Raw genomic sequence first — 19,472 nt, 5'->3', positions numbered from 1 at the left:
GAGTTGTGCCCCGTGACTCAGGGCAGTTAGATAATGCCCTACCTTGCAGTGTGGGGTCTGAAATAAAACCAGGAGCAGATGGCAGATGCAGGTCTGTCCTGCAAGCTCAGGGCTGGTTATGCAGCTCTGTGTCATCCCCTCCTGAATTTTTTTCATGGCAGGCAGCACCTCAAACCAGCACCACTTCCACACCCCTTTTACATGAAATAGCTAAAGGTTTTAGGAGAGTTCCTGTGCTCAGTGGATGTGAAACCGCAGCTCAGGGAGCAGAGCCCAAGCTAAGCACTGCTAACGTGCACGTGAAAACATATTTGGCTGTACCAATGGTACAGACTGACTGTCTGTCTTCAAGGCTGTTTAAGTACAAGGACTCGTCTGAGAGACACAGGCATGGTTTTTAACCACTGCTGCATTTCAAAGTAAGGATTCAGCAGAATCTCCCCCATGAGACTTGTAATGCTTTCCTGGCTAATGGAAATAATTCATCTTATCCAACTTAATGTGCAAATGATGAGGCTCAGGTAATGACAACATCCTATTTAGAGAGGATGATAGAAACTGGGGATTTGAAATGCCAGCTTATGGTGCTCCAATTGATTTTGTATTGCTGATTTTTATTTCCATTGCTTAGAGTTTTAGACTATATGGCTGCCTAAATTTGGCATTCTTGTGTTAGTCTAATGATGAATGATTCTGCAAGTCTGAAGATAACTTGCTTCCTACTGCATTCAGCTCCATTCTCAAAACTTGCTTTTGGAAAAAGAGGGGCTCTGGCACTGCTGTATAGATTCTTAGGTGATTTCAGTCTAAACCAAGGAGAAAAATTACTTTTGATATCTGATTTTAGGGCTGTGATAAGTCTTATGTCCGCTTTACAAGCCAAGAGCTAATAAATGTCAGTGTTCTAGCCAGTGAAAATATCATGGCATGAAACACAAAGAAACAGTCCACAAATACAGTTTAATTTTCTGTTTGATGTTGCTGCCCCCTGTTTTCCTTGAACACCAGCAGTCAGAAGCTCTTCGTCTTGCCTTATCTTTTGCATCATGCTTGGAGTTCAAAGTCACCTAGGAGATGTGATATGCTGAGTTCTTTATATTTTCACATGGACATCTCCATCCTTTTCTTTACAGGTACCTTAAACTACATTCCTTCAAAAAAGGGAGAGAGGAGAGACTGCTTGGCTAGATTTTTTTTTTTCAAAACAGATTTCTGGGATGTCATTCCTTCATTCCCTGAGAAAGAGAACAGCTGCCAATAGAAGGTGACTCATAAGTACAAATGACAAGCTTGCAGAAGCTAGATTTGGGCAGAAAAAAAAAATACACAATCTTATAGTCAGAATGAAAAGTGAACCTATTTTTTCATGTAGCTTCCTTTATTTCTTTAGCACCCTGCATAAAATGAGATGATTTGTTCCCTAAGTGGAAAGCAAAGGAGAATTGTGTCATTTCTGATTTAATGCATTAGGGGGAGGTGGAAAACCTCAGTTCTCCAGTCACGAATGTTTTCAGTTGCCTAATTCACTAGCAAGGCTGAGGGACTGAAATCCTGCTGAGGGACTGGATCTGTGTTGCTCTAGTGTCTGGAATAACTGACACCACCTTGGAACAAATGACTGCTTGAAGTGCTAGGAATTAGACAGCTCACAGTAGAACTGATTGTGAACCCCTTGCTGCAGGGGATTTTGCTGTGTGTTTTCATGTTTTGTTGGTTTGGGGTTTTATCTGGAGGCGGAGGAGGGAAGGATGTAATAGTTCTAAAGCAAACGGATAAGTGGAGAAAACAGCTGTTTGGAGATTTATTTTTTTTTTAAATCTATTGGATAGTTCAATTTGATTTTCTTTGGGAATAGTGAATGTGACATGCCTTTTTAATGTGAAAATAGACAAGTTCAGTTGGGATTGAACAGTGCACTTGTAGGATGTTTAGATTGCTTGTTTCTATTCTAGCTAAATCACCAGCATTTAAAAGCAGTTTAAGAACTTGAAGTCATAATAGTCTATTTACATGAGAAGAACAAAAAAAAAAAGAAAGAAATTAAATATGACATTTTGTTTAGTAAGTAGAAAGTATTTTATTTAATTGCAGGGCAGCTGCCCTCAATCTAGACTACTGATAGTGTACTCACATAACTGAGGCTGTAAGTCTGGGCCAAAAGTCCCTTGCATATGTAGAGATGTTTATGTATTGTGCTGGTAAGGTGCTCTCTAAACACATTTGGCTGTGTTGAAATAACAGGGGCTTGCTCTGCTGTGCTGGAAGCAGCCTTGCTTTCCTTTGGCCAGGTTTGACCACCATAACCAGTGTAGCTGTTCAGTGCTTCCCTGGGGACCTCTGACCATGAAGGGTCACATCCCAGGCTGGTATGGGCAGGCAGGGAGAAAGATAAACATACCTAACACCCTGGATTAAATCTTAAAATAAATAGAGGAAAACAATGTGGGGTTTTTTACTACTATTTTTTCCATCAAAATTCAGAAGATATAACACTTGATTTTTGAAGGCTTTTCTCCTGTCTTTTATATGCACTTGGTGGCACTTGGTTTTTTATTCTGTTTTATTCTGTCTTCTTTTCTACCAAATAGGACAGGAAAGAGTTTTAGAATTACAAAGCATAGTGAATAGCATTTTTCTGTTTCCTTTAAATGATGAGACTTGTTTGATACCAAATGCAGATTTTTGTTTCATATCACCTTGACCTTCCAAACCCATCTCTTCCAAAAAACAACAAAACCCAAGGAATCTTTACTGCGAATAGTTGGTTGTATATTATGGAAGGAGAGACTGTATTAGTCAGCTTTGCTACTTATCTAGAATTGAAACAGTAATTTGCTCCTATACCAATGCAAACTGCTTGTCACCATAATGCTTCACCCCCTTGCTTATATACACTGCTTGTTTTTTTTCCAGAATACTTAAAGGCAGAAAGCAGAACTTTGTTCCTCAGGAAGTGAAGAAGAAGAAAGTGAATTTGTTATTCAGCAAAACAGAAGTGTCTCTATGAAGTGAATGTACATCTCTAGAAAAAAAACATTGTCTACTACTCTTCCTGCTTACCAGTGTCTCAATATCAACCACTAAAAGCTTTAGGGTCAATTTAAAAAAAAAAACAGTAATAATTGGAAATGCAGATTATTGCATAAATAATGTTCTCATGCAGTGCTTGTCTAATTTGTGCAGGGAATTAGTGTAATTGCCAGTGCAAGCTGGGTAATTGGGTGTGGAAATGATGACCATGATTTCCACATCCACACAAGCTGCAGTTGTGTTTTATTTATCTAGTGGCCTTTTCCAAATGAGCTCATTCTTTGGGGCCAGTAAAGTTGGTGGGATGGATTACTCTTCCCCGTACCAGTGGGCAGTTTCAAAAATCTGAGGATAATGAGTACAGTGGGAAAAGACAACTGAAATATCAGAGTTTTGTCCTAAACTGTCCGTGCCATTTGACCAGGAGCTGCTCTAATCCCCCCTGAGTTTTTGCACACATCCTCACGATTGAGAGAAAGGTATTTTTGCTGAATAACCCCAGCCTGTGTAACTTCTCACTTGTGGATGATGTCGGAATCACAGAAAATGCTGAGTTGGAAGGGCCCTCAAGGATCATCGAGTCCAACCCCTGGCCCTGCACAGGACCATCCCCAGGAGTCACACCATGGGCCTGAGATTGTCCAAACACTTGAACTCTGTCAGGCTCTGCCCACTGCCCTGGGGAGCCTCATCCAATGCCCAACCAGCCTCTGAGGGAAAAACCTTTTTCTAATGTCCAACCTAAACCTCCCCTGACACTACTTCCTTATATTCCCTTGGGTCCTGTCACTGTCACCACAGAGCAGAGATCAGTGTCTGTCCCTGCTCTTCCCCTTACAAGGAAGCTGTAACTGCAGTGAGGTCTCCCCTCTGTCTCCTCTCCTCCAGGCTGAACAGACCAGGTAACCTCAGATGCTCCACTTATGACTTCCCTCAGGCCCTTCACCATCTTTGTTGCCCTCCTTTGGACACTCAAATTTTCCATTGAACAAACTGAGGACAGGCATCAGTGTGTTGCAGCTCTTACCTGTCAGTTCTCACAGGAACTGATCCTCTGGGGAGCACAGCAATGGTTTGGATGGGCTCTGGGGATGAGTACAGCGGGGTTTCTGGATGCAGCTCTACAGATTTACTTGAGACAACCTAAAATAAAAGCATCAGGCTTCTGCTCATGCCATCCTGTGTTTCAGTGCTGCTGCCTCCAGCTGGGTTGAGCTGTGCTTTGTGCAGCTGATGGCAAGGATTACATTTACTTCGTGCCTTTCTCTCTGCCAGGCGCACAGTTTCTTGTCACTGTACTGGTTTGACATGAACAATCACTTTGCTTTCTGCATATAGAGGGAGGAAGGAATAGGAAAAGCTGGGAGGAAACAACAAAAAAAACCCCCTCTTTAGCTCTGTCTCTGACTCCAGGTTGTCTGCCTTTTCCTAGCAAGACTGGTGTTGGTGAACCAGAATTACTGCCTCTCCATCTGTTTCTTTTCTAGCAAAATGTTCTGGTTCATTTTTGGACTGGTATTTGCAGCACCTTTTCAAATTTAACATGGAGATAACATTAAATAACATATTTTCTCTGAGTAGGAAATAAAAGCCGGAGGACCTGAGTTCTTTCTTTGGGAAACAATGTGACGTTTTTATTTTTCAGCTTGGTTTTGCTTTAATCATCTTCTAAAATGCTTAACATTCTTTTTCCTATTGAAGAAGAAACTGGCTTAAAAAGGATAAGACAGTTTTTATGGAAAGATTTTACTGGCTTAATGACATGTCAGTGAGTTTCAGCTGAGTAGTCTTTAATCTTTAGATGCATTTGTACAGTGATAAACCCTTTTAAAATGATAGGAAGCTCATTACTCAGAACTGAATTTTGTTTTTGGTTGTCACAACTAAATCTGTAGAGCTGATACCTTTTCACACTGGTTGTAATTACCCCATTAAAAAGAGAAGCCACTGTCTGGTCTGTCTTGATTGATTACATCTTCACTGTTGAAGAAAAATCATGACAGCTTATAGGGTCATGAAACTTTTTCCAGATGAAAGGTGTATATGCTTTTTTTTTCAATAGTTTCTAATTTTTTTAACAAAAAATGGGAAAGCAAATTTTTGTTATTTCATAAAATTGCACATAAAGCCCTCCTGTAGCATCAAGTATGTCTTTAGTACAGCAAATATTGGAAGGCCAGTGATAAAACTGAGGGAGCTTTTTCACAGTGAAGGGTAACGTGCAGCATGGCTTACCCAGTCACCCTTTGCTTTCAGGTGTGTGTTTTTTTGTGAGCATGGTGCAAATAGCATCAGGGTTTTCCTTTTCAAATTAGGAAGTGTCTTTCATTAGTTTTCCTGACAGGTTTAATTTTGCTAAGTTCAGTTCTAACAGAATTTATTTGTTTCAGTTTGGGGGGTAGCCTTCAAACGTATGCATGAAACTGTCTCTGTAGTAGAAAAAGAATAAGGGAAAGCCCTTGGAGAACTGAGCTTCCTGCAGCTTATAAAGTCTTATTCAGGGCTCCTGAGCTTAGTGCAAGTGGGGGCAAGAGTTGTAGCCCTTGCTTATGTAATTTTGGTTTGGGTTTTCCCAGCTGTGATTGTTTCCTAGTGATGCAAATCTTTCACTGAAGGAAGTTGGAGGCAATAATTCCTCATGTTCTTCTGCTCTCTGCTGGCTGAAGGGCTGGTCCTTGGGAGTGCACTATTCCGATTGTAACAGTTCCTGAGTATGTCTTGTCTTCCCTGAATGGTATCCCCCAACTGATTGAAATTACTGGTGCTCTGCTGGAAACACATTAACACATTGAGCGATACCAGGTTATTTCTTCCCTCTTTAATCTTTTTGGGGAATATAAACTGCTAGTGGTGCTAATGGTGCGACACTGAGCTACTTGATTAATGGCAAGCCAAGGGTAAAGGCTAATAATCTACTTTCTTTACTGATCTGAATGGAACAAGCAGCTGAGGATAAAGGTTGGTAGGTGAAATTATGAGAATATTTTTCTTACATAAGACCTATTTCTTCATTTGCTTGTGTGACTTAAAGGCAGTAATACAGAAATATCATTTTCCTTGAGGACAGGTGTTGAGCAAGCAGAAGAGATGGTGGGGAAAAATTGCTATGTGCTCCCCTGGAGGCACATGTGTCAAATGTAAAATGTAAGTCAAAGGGAATGGTATATAAAGCTTCATTTCATACCTGTCTTGATAAATGGCTGACTGTAAGTGTAAGGCACTTGGATGGGTCAGTGAACTGGTGACAGGGCTAAAAGTTTCCTTTAGAAATAATTTAGGAGAAGTCTCTGCTATAATAAATGAATCCATGCTATTTCTCTAGTGTGTTTTAGAAGTAATGGCATGCAGGTGAGAGAAAGATGGAAGCAACGTCCAGCTTTGGGGCAAAATTCAGGTCTTTAAAACCATTCTTTGTCAAGGGCAAGAGCAGATTGGTTTGCTGTTGGAGGAAGCTGAGTAGGGCTGAGTGAAAAGATCAGTGGACTAAAATTTGGGGATGCAATGCTGAAAAAGCAGAAGCATGTAAGTGGACAGGTGCTTATTTTGCTGCAGGTTTGCCTTCAGAAATGAAGTGGGGTTTTTTTTTGTAGAAAAAGAATACCTGAGAGTAGAAAGATAATTTTCAAGCTGCTGAGTGCTTCTGAAATTAGGTCTCTAAGCCAATGCTCTCTAGTGCTCCCAGATTATCTGTGCTTGCCAGAGCTTCAAGTGTTTGAATCCCTTGTTAGACTTTCAGGGATGACTCTTGCCTATAGAGTTTGGGAATCGGTACTTCTGTATCTGTAGGATGCTATTTGTGTAATGTTAACAAGCTGTGGAAAAATACCCAGAAATCCTGAAACCTCAAGTTTTCAGTCTAAAAGGTTTTTATTGGAGTCTGAAATTCTGAGAACTCAAAAATGCATTTCCTCTTGCTCTCACTTTTACATTGATACAGCCCATGAAAGAATACATTTCTCTGCAGTGAGTTGAGAGGAATGGGCCATTTTTCTGTGCTGCACTCTTCAGGCAGGGTGATTAGTTTTGTTGACAAGCACTAAAAGAAATTTTTCTCAAGTTGTAGGAATTTTGAAAATGACAGTCAAAAATTGCTTTTAGTTTTTAACAAGCTTAAATAAGGGGTATAGGGCAAAACCATCAGGGAGACTGGGGAGTGTGTGAGTAAGTTCTGGGGTAAAGATGATACCTGATAAAGAAATTCTCCTTGCTCCCACATGTTGGTATACTTTTGTTTAATGTAAAAGAGTTTTGGGGTTTTAGATATTTTAGACATTTAGATATTTTTAGATATCAAAGGTATTCTCATTAGAGGGAATGACCAAACCAGTGCTGTTTTCTTACAATATCTGAAATCTAAAGGACATGTGCTTCCTCAGGATGATTTTAATCATCAATTTTGAACCTGGATGACAGCACTGGTCAGGTGTTGTAAAAAAACGATGAGTAGTTTTGGTAATGGGCTTCTACCCAGTATCCTTTTGTCCTTTGTTTTTTGCCCTGTGCTGAGAGAGCAAGTCAGAAACTAACTTGGCTTTTTTACTCCCAAAACACCACATGAAAATCCCAAACTTAGGTAGTTTATATATAGAAAAATAAGAATATCTCCTCCTACATCTCACTTGACAGTGAGTGAGGAGGAGGAGGAAAAACGAAGTTCACCAGTCACTTGGGATGTTCCTTTCCTGTGCGTTCTGCCAAAGCCTTGAGGATATAGGCAGAAGGCAGCTTAGGTATTTTATCCTTCAGATAATGGGATCTTAGTCACACATCTTAGTGGGTTAATAAGATTTTTTTGTGTTGGCTTGTAATGTACTTAGACTTTCCCCTCCTTTTGAGGTAGCTTCTGGATAAAATATGTGCCATGGGAAGGAGGAGATGAGAAGTGCAAGTTACTGTCTTGCCCCCTAACTTTAAGAGATGAACCCTTTGCAGCAGACAGACATGAGCCTTTCTTTTTATTTTATAAGTAGGAGGCAGTGAACGTGCTCAAAAATTATAGGAAAGGAAATACAAGACTCAAGTTTGAAGGGGAGGGAAAGATACAGAGAGCAGTAAAGGACTTTCTAAAGAATAAAAACCTTTAAAAAAAAACCAAACTTGAGTGGACTGCCATTTTGGCCACAGTGCTGCTAAATGTATTGTCTTATATGTATTAGTTATAAATAGTATGAAGTTGGAGTAATTAACTTCAGTTGGACATACTTTGTCATAATAGCCACAATTTCTGTATTTCTGTGGGAATGTGAAAAGGCAGCTTGAAGGTTTGTGTGATCTCCTTCCTGAAGAAGTTTGCATCAGTGCTGCAGGTCATCAGACATACCCAGTTTCTCAAAGTGGTGTTTTGCCAAACCAAATTCCATGGGTATCCTAGGTGGGAATGCAGCAACAGATAGGTGCAGCTTTCCAAGGTGCAAACCCCTAACACTTGTTATAGTGATGCTTGTGTTTGTTGCTAGTCCTGCCCTGGCTGTCAGTGTTGATGACACCCATGGGAGCTGTTTCATCTTTAACTGGTGGCTGTAAATTGGATGGGGGTAGAGTGAAGAAAAAAAAGAAATAACCTAATTCATGTTTCTATGACAGAGTTTTTTTGTGTCTGGTTGGTTTGTTTTTATCAGGGGAATCTTACTTTGTATATATCTTCATTTAACAAAATGTTTTGACTAAATCCTCTTCTCTTTGCTAAAATGCAACAGTTTTCATTCTGACAGCATCAACCTGTTTTATAGAACATAGAGCCCCAGTGAGAATAGGCCTTTAACAGCAATTTATATCCCAAGTCTGAAATGTGCACTTTATGTCTGATATGATCCCTGGTGCCTGTTATGGGATTACTCACATCTTACAGTCCTAAGTTTCTTTTCATAAACAAATGGAAACCTTTGAGCCTGAAGTTCAAGGAATAAATGCAGATGAAGCATGGTTTAACAGCTCCTTGGGGAGAAAGAGATAAGGTGGGAAAGAGAAGAATTGGTGATCTATTAACTGTCTAAATGTCCCACCTTGAATTATTAACAACATGTAACATTACAGCTTTACAAATTACTGTCTATAAACAGCTTGGAAAATATGACCTTTGCCTTATAATTGGTCTCAAGATGCCTTCCAGCTTCATATAAACAGCTGCTGATGGCATCTTTAGTTGTAGCTAGAGTGGGTGAAAGAATGCAGGGAACTGAGGAACTTTTCTTGTCTAATCAGGCATATATTACAATTTGTCAAATGGCAAAATGTACTCTGTGATGGTTGAAATGTCTTTTGGAGACTGGGCTCACTCTGTAGTTTTGGAGTGATTTAATTTTCAGTAATAAAGACATCTAATTAGTTGAGGTTAGTTGTCCTTACCTTCTGCCCTATCTCTTTCTAGAGCAAGGAGACACTAGAAAGCTCTGTGTTACTCTAATTCCTCCTGTTTCCTGGCCTGTGGAGACCAGTGAGTCCAAGCTGAATGGATGGTTTGTCCTGTTTGTTCATGGCAAACCAAGTGCACTAAATTCTTGCTTTGTGGTGTTGTTCGTGGGATTAACACACAAAGTAAGTATTGTGCTGAATTTGGCCCTGAGATTTCTGCTGATTTGGGAGACACTGAGAACACAAAGACTTGATTTTTCATCTTCTCTTCTTATCACTGTTCAGGAGTAACAAGTCACCAAGTTAGTGTTGGCAGACAGAGTTCATAAGGCACTTCCTGAATCTTAGGCCTGAGCCAAATTAATTTCTAATTTAACTCCTTTAATATGGGGTTGACATAAGATGAGACCTACCAAGTTTGTCAATGGAGTGATGCATTTTATTATCATTTGTTGGTATAAGATGCATAGGGAATCATAGAGAGTGTTTTTGGATGAAGAGGTGTTTGCAAGAATGGATGTCCCCAACACAGTGCAGCAAAAGACTGTGCAGAATAAAAATCATCTTTACACCAGGCTTGTTTGTTTTCTCAGTTTCTGGAAAACATACCTTGTGTCTTTTAATGTAGTGATGTTCATCACTGACTGAAGATCAATCCAAAAAGTCTATGTTTTCATCTGTGTGGATGCAAAATCCAGTAGGATTGCAAGAAGGGGAATAGAAATCTTTGGCTTATGTCCTTTTAGAGCTAGACAGGGTGGAAGTTGTGACTTAACAGAGCAGGTCAGGACCTTATGGAGACACCTCTTCCTCTGTTAGAGGACAGAGCAGAATGATTTCAAGAGTGAACACCAAGGGGCTCTCAGGATAAATATTCCCACCCTGCCTCCTGTAACAAACTCTCCTGAACTCTGCATGCTTGATGTTTGTAATAAAACCAACTTATATCACAGAGCTCTTGTAAGGAGTGATCAATTAATGTTTTCAGGGCACTTTTGGGACCTAAAGGAAAAAAGGCACCATATGGTCTTAAGTTTCACTACCCCTGCTGCCCCAGGATGTGAAAGTTTTACCTTAAAGATCTAATTTCTTCCCTGGAGTGGGAGGGAGGCAGTCTATTATTCAAGGATATCATCCTTATCTCTGTTGTAGTTGTCTTGTGGCCATGCAACATCACTCAATAATACTGTCAAGTATTATCTTTTGCTTGTGCCAGAGTGCTAAACAGTGATTTATTGCTTGAATACACATTGCTTTCATGAAAGTGATTTGTTGAAACAATAGTAAACTACTAAATAAATTATTCATTGCATGCTAATTTTTCACTTTTATATTCTGTAGTGAGCTCCAGAATAAACAATCTGGGTGTTTTATAAATCCCAGGTTTTTGATTGTGTGTATCTCCTACCCCTTTCCCCCAGACATGGTTCTTTTCTCAAGGATGAGCATCTTCAGCCTTTCTCACCTTGGTTGCCTTTGAACTATTTTTCCTCTCCATGCTTTCTTCAGATAGAGTTGGGTGAATTATGTTCAAGTAGAGGCTTGGGTTACAGGTTTGGGAAAAACTGTGTGTGTTTGGAGTTCATGGGTATTTTTAAATCCTTTGGGAACTTCTGGGCCTTAACCAGAATGGCACCACCATAAATAGAGCTTACAAAGTAGGATCCTAATGGCTGACTGGCGTGTTTTCATAAGTCTTTTCTTGCATATTCCTTCTTTTTCTGAGTGTTGTGTGCTTCTGTCTTCTAGCTGCCACTGGCTATGCTGCAGTCCTAGTTTGCACATTAGATCAGGTGTCTGAGAAACTCCTCAGAAGCAAGTTTTTACTTGTAGATCTGCTAGCTTTCCAAGTTTCCTTCAGAAATGGTTTCTCAGCACTTGAAATCTTTGTCCCTTGGCAAAGCCTGGAGCCTCTGGAATGTTTCTGAGTGTTTCAACAGGAAGCCAGGAGCTGGCCAGGCACAGAACAGCAAAGTGCTTTTCTCCACTTGACCCTTCCACCCTTTCTGGGTGTCCACTCCAAATCACTGGCAGTGACTGCAAGCTTAGCACAAGCTGCTGACTGGCAGTGAATATAATGGGGCGTAAGAGAAGAATTTTCTTGCCAAGTAGTTTAGGGCTTTTCCCTCCTCTGGTCTTAATTCTGAAATAATCCCCTAAAGGCCTATGTGGGTATTCAGTGAAATGAATAAACCGAAGACTACGTTTCCCTCTTGAAGCATGCACAGGGCTCTCATGCTAATGGCTTTTAAGCATCAATGCAATTATACTGTGTAATCGATTTTCTCTATACCAGCTTTTGTCTTCCGAAATGAAACCCTGTCTCTTTCATAATTTGCCTTTGTATTAAAACATTTCAAGATGACAGGATGTCTATTCCATTGTTTTTGTCCTCCTTCCCATCTTTCCGCCTGATTCTGCCACTGGAAGAAATTTGGTTATTACATTTTCTCAGAAACCTGACTATCTCTGGGGTTTTTTTCTGCAGTAATACACTCGCTAGAGTTTCCTTTTGCTCCTTTTAATTTATTTGGTTTGTGTTTGGTTCTTTGGTTTAGTTAATCATGTTTGGAGCTGCTCAGAAATATTTCCATGAAGCAGATTCTTATTGAATGAAAGAGGAATTAGTGAAAAGGGATTTCAGTGTGGGGAAAAAAAAGGACTCAAAGCGGGGATTTAATTCTACTTTATAAGTTAATCAGCATGTCAGTGGCCAAGGTGTTTTTTTCTGGAATGTGATAAGCCTAGGTTTGGGTCCTTTTGAAAGCCAGGAAAAGCAGTAACTCAGTGTCTTGACCTTTGGGTTTCAGCTATTACAGTCTCCTTTTCTCTGCTTCGCTGGTGTTGGTATTTTAAATTCTTTTCAGACTGTAACAAATTTCTGTTTCATCCTGATGACAAGCATGGAGACTGGGGCTATCTTTAAAAGGTTTGAGGGAGAAAGATGCTGCATTTTGCCTCTCTTTATAATAATTTGTGTTGCTGTCTATTATAAAAGTTGTCACCATGCCAGGAACCCCTGTAAGCTGTGTATAATAGAAACTGCCATACATCTTGCTCTGTTGATTGAATTATACAAGATTAAGAAAGGAAATACTGGTATCCATGTTTGGCAGACATTGAATTTCTGGCCTACAGGTGTTTTTTTTATAGATGCCAAAAATAGGAATAACTATAACAAATTTATATAAGTTCACGAGTCCTAAAGCTACCTATGATAGCTATAAGAACAAAAGAATTGGCCATGTTCTCTCTTTAAATGTGGCTAAACTTGTATACCTGGGAAAACCTGTACAAACATTGCTACATATAGCTTTATTCAATTGACCTCAATACATGCTTTTTTCCCCTGAACTTTTGTCTCCCCTTGAGCTTATAGTGTCCACGAAATGCAATGGGAAGGAACTTCCCTAGTCATATATACATAATATTTTTAACCTCTCAGTTTTGCTTGGTCGTGTATGCTGAAAAGTAGTGACTAATAAATTGAGTACGCTCGTGACTTTACAGATGTCTTTCATATCTCCTTTGTCTCTTTGTTTGATTGATAGTTGGAGTAATTTCTCACTAAAAAAAGGTTATTCCACGTCTTTGATCGTCCTTGGTTGCTCTCTCTGATCCTTTTATTATGAGGCACAATAGTTGCAGTAGTTTTTGAATTAGGAAGGGTGTAATCTGCTGACTTATGGAAGTTATTAAAGGGAAGAACCACCCTCTATATGGACAATTTTTAATGCTTTCTCTCTAAACTATCTTTTGTGCCACAGGTGGGATACTGGGAAATATCTGGCCTTTTTTCTGTTCATTGATGGATGTAGGAAGATGAACGAATTTTACCTTATGGGTTCTTTGTAACAGAGATTGGTGAAATGGAGTGTTGGTAGTTTAGCTATATAACTGTGTAGTTGTCCTCCTCTGTCACTGCACCTTCTGTTGATCTGCAGTCCGTGTGGAAAGCAAATCAGAAAAGTCTTCATGACTCCATAGTTCTTGCTACTTGAGTACTTGGTAGAGTCCCTGGTATTGCTGGCTGGTATAAAGTTGCTAAAAATAATATGAAGAACAAGATTTGTATAAGTAATTTGCCCCAAATAATGAGTTCTCTCAAATTTGTCCTTTTTTTATTCATGAGCAGCCTGCAAAATTCTCAGTGGTAAATTATTCAGGCTTATTTGTGAATTTATTTGGAAACATTTCCTCAAGTAGCTGTCTCACCGAACAGTTCATTGAGAATATTCCTGTGTTCTGGTTGTGTTCTCCTTATTTACAGTCCCAGGGTTCTGGATGATACTGGGAAAGTAGAGATGAAGAAGGGAACAGATAGGTGCCCAATTATTTCCAGTTTTTGAATGTGCAAACTCTCAAACACAACAGCCTGACAGTGATGCTTTATTGACTCATAATGCATAGAAAAGCTTCAAGTCCTTTAGGCTTCTGCTCAATTATAGCAGCCCAGCAAGCTTGTGAAAACTTAATTTAGTGCTTCTTTGTTATTGACTTACATTCCTGTTAAGTAGGCGATGGAAGGGATCTCTAGAGTTTAATAAGGGATTCATGGATCACTGCACATTGAGGTGTACTTAAACTGTCTTGATTGTGCCTGGATATTTGTTTCTCTCTTCCCAATTAGAAGGCAGCGTGACTGTTTCATCAGGAGAGTCTTGCAAATATAGTTACACCATTAAATCTAGCTACCATTTTTTACACAGCTGTATGTAAAATATTACAGAACTTCAGTAACACGTTGGTTACATTGCAGGCTGCCTGTCTCTGTGTGAGGCAGTGCCCGTGACTAAACCTTTTCAGCTGGTAACAACAGAGCAGCCAAACTGCAGATGGGGTGTGCTGAGTTCCAGCAGCTCTGCATGTGTTGCATGCTCCTTGCATGAGTGGGAAGTGCCACAGGAGAAGACTGTGGCAGCTGCTCTTTCCTCAAGCTGTGGCACATCCTGAAGATCAGCTCATACTGCAGAGTGTGGAGCTGGCACATGACTACAAAAAGATGCTTTCTAGCTCTGATACAGAACCAAAGGTGGAGTTCAGGAAGACGCAGCTCAGTTCTCTTATGCTGGAAATTAATATGCTCCCTAGGCATAGAAGAAAGCAGCTTGAGATGTTGAAATCCATGATTCTGGATAAGGAGGCAGGACAGAATAGTATCCTGAAGGTTTTCCTTGGGTTGCGAGTGGGGTGGGGTGCAGGGGAACTTTTTTTTTTTTTTTTTTTTTTTTTTTTTTTTTTTTTTTTTTTTTCTCTTGGGATTTCAATGGTCAGAAGGAGATGTCTGATCACCACATCAACAGTCCTCACAAGAAACTGATTCAGAAAGCATCTGTAAGTGGCTAGCAATCAAATAGAATAGAAATATTTTATCAAATATATACCACGTCCAAACGATTTCAACAAAATATTGATGAGCAGTCTGTGCACAACTCATGCTGAAAGCTGATGGTGTGCAAGTCAGGAAAATAGACTAGTAAGTACATGTTTTTTAGTGCTGTGGATTATCCCAGGACAGCTGCAGCCTTGACTGAAATGATGTAAAAACACATGTAAAGCATGAAAGTCTGAAAACATTATAGAGATTTGGTTCTGGTTTTGCCTTTGTAAGCAAAGTCTATTTGTGATTTGAAACCAGCACTTGCATCCTGTAGGATTCAAGGCCCCTGTAGGGACCACCTTTGTGGGCAGGGTTAGTTCAGTGTGTAGGTAAGATTGTAAAATTCAAGGCCCAAGAAGGTACAGTGAATACCTTTAGACATTTGATTGTGGTGTTCTGTTGAAAAACATTCTATCACTGCAAAGCCATGAAAGTGTTATGAATTTAGACCTTGTTGTGCTGTGTAAGGTGGAAAGCACTGAGAGGACTGGGGATAGTGATGGGAATACCTCTGATAAAATATATTGAAGATAAGAGCTCTGTTGATGTAAATGAACTTGAGTTGGATTATCTCAGATCATATTGTATAGTGGGTGTTTAATAGTGGTGATCAAACCTTGAACACAGTGATTTTTGTAATCCATGTCCTTGTGTAGCTGAGCTTGAATGAGTATGGACTTATTTTGACACAGTACTCATGTAGCATTCCCAGGAGTAAATTTGCCATGGTCAGTGAGTACTGGAGAGAGTTACAGCTGCCTGACCCAGTGTGCTGAGGGTTCCTCACTGCTGGTCTCTGTGGCAGTGTCGGATGATTTGCTTTGAGGACACACATCACTACCCCAGATGAGTTACAGTGGCACAGAGTGCAGCCTGTTGCTTCCTTCCCAGTGAGTTATGAACCCAATCAGTAGCAGAGTGCAGACTTCCACTACCTTCCTGGCCAGCTAGTTCAGCACTGTTTGATGAGAGAAATATTTTTTTTTTTTTTTGCCAGGGGAGAAAACCATTTATTACATTTGGAACTTGTGCTGCGGTAAAGGACAAACTCTGGCCTGTATCCTGAGGGAGCCTTGCTAGAAGTATTTACAGAGTAGTTGAAAACAGGGTCAAGGCAAAGATCTAAGCCAGTTGTAAACCTGGGTCAGAAGTGCAAGGAAGGGTACGGTGAAACAGCATGGGTCACTTGGTCATGAGCCAAAGTAGGTCTGGGAAAAATTTAGCCATGTTTGCCCTAGAATTTCTCCTATGATAGTAAAGATCCTCCTAGGGCCTAATCTAGCAAGTGCACAGAGCAGTCTCTTCTGCCCAGCCACTGATTTATGTGATTTATTTTGAAACCTACAGATGGTCCTTCACATCTCAAGTCTTAAAAAGCAGTTACAGGTCAGAATGGATTAACAAAATATGGGTTTTTTTAAAGCATTCTTATGGTTTGAAGAAAAACGTGGTGTCCAAGGTGTGAATCTCTTGTCCTTCCCAGAATAGCCACTGGGAGCTGTTTCCTTTGGGAGATGGTGAACCAGGTTTAAGCACCTCTTTTGTCAGTCTATCTTCCAGGTGTCTGTTTCTTGCACTTTGTGTGAGTAACTAAACCCATTTTTAGTGCTCTGTCTCTTGGTAGGTGTGCTCACTTTGGAGTGTGGTAAACCCAGGATCAGATATCTTTTTTTCTGAGCTGTCAGTGCAGAAGTGATAAAGTTTTGTTTCTCTTTCTCTTTCCCATCCATGGCAGAATAATCCACTTCAAGTGCTGATCCTAATGAATAACAGACTTTCTGAAGCCTTGTATTTGTGCAAGAGGAAGGGTTATCTGTATTCACAGCAGAGCTGGAATAAGGCTGGATTTTAGTTCTTTTTCATTCTATTTCTAGTTTGCTTGCTTTTTTGCTTCTTGCTCTTGTTAGCTTGCATTGATTGGTAAGTGGTAAAAAAGGGAGAAAAACACACAGACCCAGAAAAGCAAAAACAAAGCAAGAAGTGAAGAAAAGGCGAGACACTATTTTCATTTCATTACTGTGCTTCTTCACAGCCCCTATTCTGACATTTAGAACAACATAATATGCATGTCTCTGTTCATTAGGTTCCTCAGTACTACACAGTGACAGCCACTGAGGGTAGGGGAAAAAAAGAAAAAGAAACAATCTCAAACATGAACTAACCTTTGCAGGCTAAATAACAAAGAAATGAGAACAGCAAAGAAGAAAAATGATTTCTGAAAAAGTAAATATATCCAAAATCATGGCCTTGCATAGGTTACTCAAGTATTATTACAAAGGGGAAAAGAGAATAGTGACCTCTAGGGCAGAAATAACTAATCTGCTGCCCAATGATTTGTTTGTTTTGCACATATGTGTTTGAGCAGATCTATTACTGGTGTTTGAACCATAGTAACTGACACAAGGAGACTGCTGAAACTATGGATAATCTTAAAGACATTTGGAAGCTGATACATAATCTCAAAAATTAAAAAGCTTCTAATTGAAAAAGCTCTTATGTGTTTTTGGAATAAGGTATCTATTCAAAGGATAATAGTTCCTGCGCCGAGTGGAGATATTTAAGCTGTTAATCCAGAAATGCATGTGTCTGCCACAGCGTGGTGTCAAATACGAGTCTTGGGAATGTTAAATGATAAGATTTTATCCTAAATTTACTAGGAAGTGAGGATACAGCAATATTGCTTAGAGTTCTTGATGTAGCTGGTCAGTAACTGATAGGCATGTTTGGATGGGTCCAGGGGTGCCTCTGCAGAAGGATTGTTAGAGCTATATCATAAAGACTTGTGGTGGAATGCAGCTGCCTTTCTACCCCTATCAGTTCCAGGTTACAGGACAGCTACAGAACTTTAAGATTGTGTAGGTTTTACTGAAATTCATCAAGGGAAAAAAAAAAAGAAGAAAAAAAAAAAGAGGAAAAAGAAAAAGAACAAAAGAGACATTTCAGCCCTTGGAGGGGAAATATTTTGATTTCTCCTATTGGCACTTTTAATTTAATTTTTTTCATTTCATATTCTTTTTGGGATGTCAATTACAATTTTTCTCCTCTCAAATGATGAGATTAAAATTCTCAATGGAGTTTTCCTTCATGGCTGTTTTAAGATTTGTAAATTTTTCTCACTTGAGGAAAAGTAAAAATATGAGTATTTTATGCAAAATAATTCTCAGTCTATTTAGCACCAGTAATTACACACTCCTGATCTTAGTATTCCATAAAATTACCCTGATTGTAATTCTTGAATTTTACAGATGGGGAAAGTGTTTCTTAATTCTTGTATGATCTTCCCCAAGAGTACATCAACCAGTGGCAAGGAACAGGGATAAATCACACTGCTTTTCCTGTTTACTCTTCCCAGTTTCTATGCCTGCTCTCTTCAGGGCTGCTTCTAAAACTACCAGATGTCAAAATATTAATTGGGGTAAACATTCCTTAGTCGTTTATGTCTCTGGTACCTCTGGCAAGCAGAGCAGGAGAGAGAGAAGAGAAGAAAACAGGACTTGGAAAGAGATATAAGGAAGTGTGCAGCTGCTTTGCAGGTCCCAGGGAGGCTCAAAGCCAGGGTATGTGCAATTCCCACATGATGTCTCTAAGCAGGGGTGGAGTTCACTGCTACTTTTCTTTGGGTTGGTATTCAAAAAGGCTTTATGTGAACATCCCATCCCCTTCCCTGATCTTCTCCTCCCTTGATTTTTATTTCCTTCTGAGTTGAGGATTTGCAGACCTGTCCAGAGGGTGCTGTGAGGGGTGGCAGTGACACAGCTCTGTATCTGGAGCAGACAGCTGCCCTGCTGTCATTGATAAGCATTCCTGGGAGGTGCAGATGGAAATACAGGACTTTCAGAGCCCTTGCTGGCATCAGCCTTGGCAAAGAACATGTGCTCACCCCAGCTCTGGCTTCTACTTTGGCTGGGGTTTCCCTCATTGGCTCCCTCTTCAAAGAGGGACCTGCCAGGAGAGGGGGAAGCTCCTCCCTGCCACACTGGGGTTTTGGGGAGCAGAGGGGATGTCTGTGTCAGAGTGCCCTGGGGAGCAGAGGGGGATCATGGCTGTTGTGAGCTTCCCCATGAGCCACTCATGACTTGTGCTCCTGCAGATAGGGAATGCTTTGGCCAGCCTGGGAGTGATTTAGGAGTTGTGGTGTAGAAAGACATGTCTTGTCAGAGGTGTGTTCTCTGCCCCCTTTACTGCTCTTTCTGCTGTCTCATGTGCTGAGTGTATTGGAAGGAGATAATTACCATTGTGTCTGTTTCAGGGCAATCCGTGTGTAAGAGGTAGACGGGCTTTTGGCTTTGGGAAAGGCAGTGGTGAGGTCTGTGCCTCCCCATGTGGCAAATCCTGTGCCATGCTGGTGCCAGCTGGCATTGGGCTGTTGGGCACTGAACTTCCTACAGTTCTTTGCTGCTTGGCCAAATTGATTGAAGTTGGCAATTTTATCAAGGGACCAGGGATTGTGTGTCTGTGAGCTTCATTTCTTAGAACTCAGGCAGAAAATAATAAGAGGTATATAGATCAGAGATTTTGTCAGATAAGAGCTGGGTCTGTAATTTACTGCGTTTTTAATGGGATAGGGAGGAGGATAAGATATACAGTGACCTGGCAGGCAGACATGCAAAATAAATTAGTAGCAATTGTAATGGTCTGGTAGTTTGTCCCAAATGTAGATCTTGTTAAAGAAGCTCATCATCTTGAAAGTCAGAAATCAGTTTTTAAAGAC

The 19,472-nt window shown here is 40.2% G+C and overlaps 1 protein-coding gene across 1 annotated transcript in view; it reads left to right on the top strand.

The window, feature by feature from the left end:
- The window catches only part of LOC310912031 (VPS10 domain-containing receptor SorCS1-like), a 262,422-nt gene that overhangs the window by 62,833 nt on the left and 180,117 nt on the right, over nucleotides 1-19,472 (top strand). The gene's annotated exons all lie outside the window — the stretch shown is intronic.

The sequence above is a fragment of the Zosterops lateralis genome (genome assembly GCF_965231275.1).
Source record: "Zosterops lateralis genome assembly, chromosome: 8".
In the NCBI taxonomy this organism is placed as follows: Eukaryota; Metazoa; Chordata; class Aves; order Passeriformes; family Zosteropidae; genus Zosterops; species Zosterops lateralis.
The sequence above is the reverse complement of the archived record's forward strand: the minus strand, read 5'-3'. Positions and strand labels throughout refer to the sequence as shown.